At 44.9% G+C, this 5,934-nt stretch overlaps 1 protein-coding gene across 1 annotated transcript in view; it reads left to right on the top strand.

The window, feature by feature from the left end:
* The window catches only part of Cys1 (cystin 1), a 16,353-nt gene that overhangs the window by 5,279 nt on the left and 5,140 nt on the right, over positions 1–5,934 (top strand). The window lies entirely within an intron of this gene.

Raw genomic sequence — 5,934 nt, 5'->3', positions numbered from 1 at the left:
CTACAGAGTGAGTTCCAGGACAGCCAGGGCTACACAGAGAAACCCTGTCTCGAAAAACAAACAAAAAATAAATTAAAGGTAGGGATAATCTTTCTAACTTTTAAATTTTATTTATGTGTATTTGTATGTATGTGTGTTTCTATTAATGTGAATTGTCCTACTTGAACCATCTCATAAGCAGACTTTCCCTGTAGGGCATTCTTACATATTTTAAGGGATGTGAGATAGTCTGTCAAATCCCCAGCTCTAAGTCATGGGCCCAACCCCGTCTCCTGCTACTGTTTTGAATTAATTTTTAATCTCGTGGCCACATGAAGCACTTAAGGCAGAAGTCCTTTTTCAGAGTCACTAGAACTTGAACATCAATGGTTAGGGTATTTGAAACTTCAAATTCTGCAGAGGGGGAAAGCTGAGTAAACCTAGGGATTTGAATTGGTGTTTTCAAGAGCCATTTTGTAATCTTGAAGGACACAGCAAAGCCCCTGTCAGATGTTTGTTACCGAGCCGTAGTGGTGGTGGTGGTGGTGGTGGTGGTGGTGGTGGTAGTGGTGGTGGTGGTGGTGTGTGTGTGTGTGTGTGTGTGTGTGTGTGTGTGTGTGCTTCTCTACAAGGGAACAGGTGTCAGCTTAGGATGTGCAATTTGAAGTCTCCTCATTGTGACAGATGGCAAAGGGGGCACTGCAGGAGCTCAGCCCTTGATAAAAGAATGGCACATTCCACCAGAAAACCAGAAGTGGGAAGTCACTTCCATTTTCTTTCTAAGCCAGGCTGTGGTGGTGCTGGTCTGTGATCCCAGCACTTGCGAGGCAGAGGCAGGTGATTTCCATGAGTTTGAGGCCATCTCGGTCTACATAGGGAGCTCCAGGCCAGCCAGGGACTCTGTCTCAAAAAAAGTCAATTCTAAATGGAAACACTTTGAAAATGGAAAGGAAATAGAAAGGCAGATGCTCCTCTCAGATCTTAGGGGCAGGATCCTGGGAGATGATAGCATCAGTAGGATAGCCGGGGTAAGATTTTTACAAGCTAGAGGAACAGCTCCTAGGGTTTGGAAGGCTCAGATGGGCCCTGCTCCCTCCGTGGGGTTCCCAGCTCTGTTAGGGTCAGGAATGGAGGCTTGTGTGCCTCGCTTGCTACTGGGGTCTGCTGGTAGTTATGGAGGATTGGGGCTTTTTGTGAAACCATAAGGAACACTTCCCAACAGGCCATTGACACTGACCACTGTGCTGGGAGAACAGTGCCCTCTGGTGGTGAAGAGCTGAGTCTGACTGGCAAAATCCTGAAAACTGTCCCCTGGTAGTGCTGGAGGTCCCTTAATACTTTTCTGTTTGTAATGTATCCAAATTTGCACAGTTTTTTAAAAAATTAAATAATTTTTTTAATTTAAAATTTAAAAATCAACCAACCAACCAACCTGGGATTCAGAAAAAGATAATTCATTCAGAAGACAACATACACGGGAATAAACAGGAGTGTATCAGACAGTATGGGTGGACCTCGCCATCACTGTGCTAAGAGAAAGAAGCCAGGTGGTAAGGAGTCCATACTGAGGCTTCCATTCCTCTGGAGACCTGTCTGCCGTGGCAGAGATTAGGAGCTCCCTGGGGGAGGGGCAGGGAAGAAGGGAGAGAGGATGAGAACATTGTGGTGTGTGTGTGTGGGGGAGGGGTGCTGCCAGCTTGCTGATGCCATGGGTGTGGATGCATATATACATATGTTTATGAAGACTGTACAAAGCTGTGCCCCTTAACCACCTGCAGTGCCCTCTATCCATTGTACATACAATACATGTGTGCGCAGGTACACAGTACACATACAAAGCTGATCAACTAAGGGGAGAACATTCCATAGAAGGCACAGGATGTATTTTGGTAAGTAAAGCAGGCAGTATATTTCTGAAAAAAAAATAACCTTTGAAACTTTACATACAAGTGCACATACACACACAAGTGCACACATAAATACACACACAAATGCACACTTATAAATACACACACACACAGAGACACACACTTGTAAGAGTCCAAGGAGACCTGAAGGGATGAAATCTTTTTAGCTCCTCGGGTTCTCTGTTTCTTCGCATGGCTGTGCTTTGTTTGTTTAAGGCCTTCCTGAGATGGTGAGGGGAGCTATGCCTTCTCCTACCCCAGGGCGCACACTCAAGCCTATGAACACCTTGAGCTCAGCACAGTGCCCATGGTAGCAGGCATCCAGTGGGCTGGAGCAGGAGGTGCTACATCTCTGTCTCTGCCTTTCCCTCAAACTCTTCCTCGGCTGTGGTAAGGCTGCGTGTTCCTGGAGGGAGCTAATGTATTTCCCACCCCTGGTGGTCAAGTTCAAGGCTTAAATGGCCGGAGAAAGTGCCATGTATCAAAACATGGGCCCAAAGAGAAACAGGGGTGAAATTGGTCAGATGGAATAAGTTTGAGCCATCAGGGAAACAGCCAGAATGTGACTCTTCCAGGGTTTTGCCCTTCTCGCTGTCTCTGGGGGAAAGTAGTGACCCTCCGCTATCACCAAGCAAGGATTCCTATGAGCAGCAGATCTAGGGGTTGATGCTGGATTCCACCTTGGATTTTGTCACCTGCCTAGTAAGAAGCAGCCAGGCGGATGGCAGCGAGGCTGGCTCCAATGGAAGCTGAACTGAAGAGATAGGTGTCCAAGTTAGAGGTCTTCAAAAACCGACAAACCAGCTGCAGCAGGACAGGCAGCTAAATTTATGGAAAGCTGGAGGGAGGCAGATTGGTGTGAATGTGAGAAAGAAACTTCATGTACACCCGGAAGGATGGAAATGTTGTCCGAAGAGATTGGTTCACAGCATGTTCACAGAAGCATTACCACACAGCTGAAACATGGCTGGAAGCAACCCCATGTCTATTTGCAGATGGATGGAGAAGCCACATGGGAACTATCCGTGAGACAGGATGGGTTTCATTCCTTAGGAGTTCTGTCAGGAGCCGGGTGGTGGTGGTGCACATCTTTAATCCCAGCACTTGGGAGGCAGAGACAGGCGATTTCTGAGTTCGAGGCCAGCCTGGTCTACAGAGTGAGTTCCAGGACAGCCAGGGCTACAAGAGAAACCCTGTCTCGAAAAACCAAAACAAACAAACAAACAAAAAGAAGTTCTGTCAGATGTTGTCTCTACATGGATGGATGAGTCTTAAAGACAGTGTGCCCATCACCAAAGGACAAAGGACAAAGGAGAAATTCATAGGAGTGTCTACCTGTGGGTACTCAGACTAGGCAAATTCAAAGATGGGAAACACCAACCACGATGGTGGTTACCCAGGGCTGGAAGAGGCCGTGGGGAGTTAGTGTTTAGTGAACTTGCAGTTAAGCAGAATGAAGAGCCGCGTGGCCCGCTGGTGTGTAACAGTGTGAACGTGCTTAAGGGACATGGGAGAACACTCTTGGAAGTAACTGAACTAGAAAAAAGTGTAGCAAATGTGTATTTTTACCTCAGGTAAAGAGTTTTGTTTTCCGGGTGTTTTGTTTTCTTTGGTATTTAAGACAGGGTCTTATGTAGCCCAGGCTGGCCCCAAATTCCTTTTGCAGCTGAGAATGGCTTTGAACTCCTGATCCCCCTGCCTTGGCTTCCTGAGTGCTAGGATTACTGGTGTGTGACAGTACCCTCAGAGAGACTTTAAAAATATTATTTATTTGTATGTATATGTGCTTGTGTGTATTTATATACAGCACAGGCATGCGGGTGCCTGTGGAAACCAGAAGGCAGCATTGAATCCTCTAGGGCTGGAGTTACAGGGACACATGACACATGAGTATGGTAACCAAACCCAGGCACTCCGTAGGAACAGCAAACACTCTTTTGCCTTTTTTTTTTTTTTAAAGATTCATTCACTCCATGTATATGAGTACACTGTCGCTGTCCCCAGACACTAGAAGAGGGCATTGGATCCCATCACAGATGGCTGAAGGCCATCATGTGGTTGGTGGGAATTGAACTCAGGACCTCTAGAAAAGCAGTCAGTGCTCTCAACTGCTGAGCCATTTCTCCAGCCCATGCAAACATTCTTAATCTATACTGCGGTATTAGTCAGGGTTCTCTAGACAAGCAGAATGTATAGAATGGATCTCTTTTTCTATGAGTATAGAAGGGAGATCTATTAGAGTCACTTACAGTCTATGATCCAACTAATCCAACAGTGGTGGTCTACAAATGGAAAGCTCAAGAATCTAGAAGTTGTTCAGTATACAGGCTGGATGTCTCAGCTGGTCTTCAGTAGACACTGGAATTCCAAAAGGGTAGGCTCTAGTGCCAATGAAGGGATGGACTTGCTAGCAAGGGGAGAGCAAGAAGACAAAGAACAAAAGCTTCCGGTTTTTTTGTTTGTTTGTTTGTTTGCTGTTGTTTTTCCATGTCCTTAGATAGGCTTTCCATGTCCTTAGAAGGTGCGGCCCAGATTAAATGCGTGTTTCCCCTGGTCTACAAAGCTAGTTCCAGGACAGCCACGCTTACACAAAGAATCCTATCTGGAAAAACAAAAACAAACAAACAAACAAAAAACTCAAACAACAAGAAGGTGTGTCTTCTTGCCTCAAGTTCTGGTTCCAAGACAGAATGTCTTCCTGTCTCAAAGGTCTGGACTAGGAGTGGATTCACACCTTTCAAACCAAGCAAAACAATCTAACAGGTGTGCTCTTTATTTCTGGATTGTAGTTCCTTCTGATGCAGTCAGGTTGACAACCAAGAATTGCCATCACAACTGCTGAGCAATGTCTCCACCAACTTCTATCTAGGTTTAAAAAACAAAACAAATCCCAGCACTTGGGAGGCAGAGACAGGTAGATTTCTGAGTTCGAGGCCAGCCTGGTCTACAGAGTGAGTTCCAGGACAGCCAGGGCTCTACAGAGAAACCCTGTCTCGAAAAACAAACAAACAAACAAACAAACAAACAAAAACACAAAACAACCTGAAAAATCTTCCCTGGAGGTTGGGGAGAAGGGTCAGTGAGCAGAGTGCCTGTGTGCAAATATGAGGGGCCAAGCTCAGATCCCCAGCACCCACAAAAAATCTGAATGTGGTGGTTTGCACCTATAACCTTGAGTGTTCTGGGGATTGAGAGAAGGGGTCCCTGGAGCCCAGTAGCCAGCCAGTTAGCCAGTATTTGAGCTCTGGGTTTAGTGAGAGACCCTTGCTAAAAAACCAAACCAAAACAATAGAAAAGTAGACAGTGATAGAGGTACACCTGTCCTATACATGGATGTGCACATGTCTCACATATGCACACACCCCTACATGTGCACATGTATACACACACACACACACACACACACACACACACACACACACACACACGCTTTCCCCAGAAAAGGTAATGGTTGATAAACTGAATATTTGAATTTTGTTTGTTTATTCTGATAAGATTCTAGAATAGAATTACAAATTTGAAACTGCCTTCCCATATCCCTGGAGCATTCTGACTCTGGTCTCTTGGTTGCCACTGAGCAGAGCAGCCTACTGCTGTCTCACCTACCTCCTTCTTGATTCTAGATGACCAGTCTTTACCTGAGCCCTTTGTCCTAGAGGTTTTTAGGTTTTGTTGATGTTGTTGTTTTATTTGGTTTTTTATAGTTTTTTTTTTTTTTTTTTTTTTCGAGACAGGGTTTCTCTGTATAGCCCTGGCTGTCCTAGAACTCACTCTGTTGACCAGGCTGGCCTGAAACTCAGAAATCCGCCTGCCTCTGCCTCCCAAGTGCTGAGATTAAAGGCGCACACCACCACTACCTGGCTGATGTTGTTGTTTTAAACCATTATCTTTGCATTACTGTTGCTTCAAGCCACTATAACAAAATGCTTTAGGCCAGGTTACCTATAAGCAACGTACATATTGCTCACAGCTTTATATATTTATAATATACATAATATATATAATATTTTATACATTATATATAATATATAATTATATATATATATAT

The sequence above is a fragment of the Mastomys coucha genome, unplaced genomic scaffold (genome assembly GCF_008632895.1).
Source record: "Mastomys coucha isolate ucsf_1 unplaced genomic scaffold, UCSF_Mcou_1 pScaffold6, whole genome shotgun sequence".
NCBI lineage: Eukaryota > Metazoa > Chordata > Mammalia > Rodentia > Muridae > Mastomys > Mastomys coucha.
The sequence above is the reverse complement of the archived record's forward strand: the minus strand, read 5'-3'. Positions and strand labels throughout refer to the sequence as shown.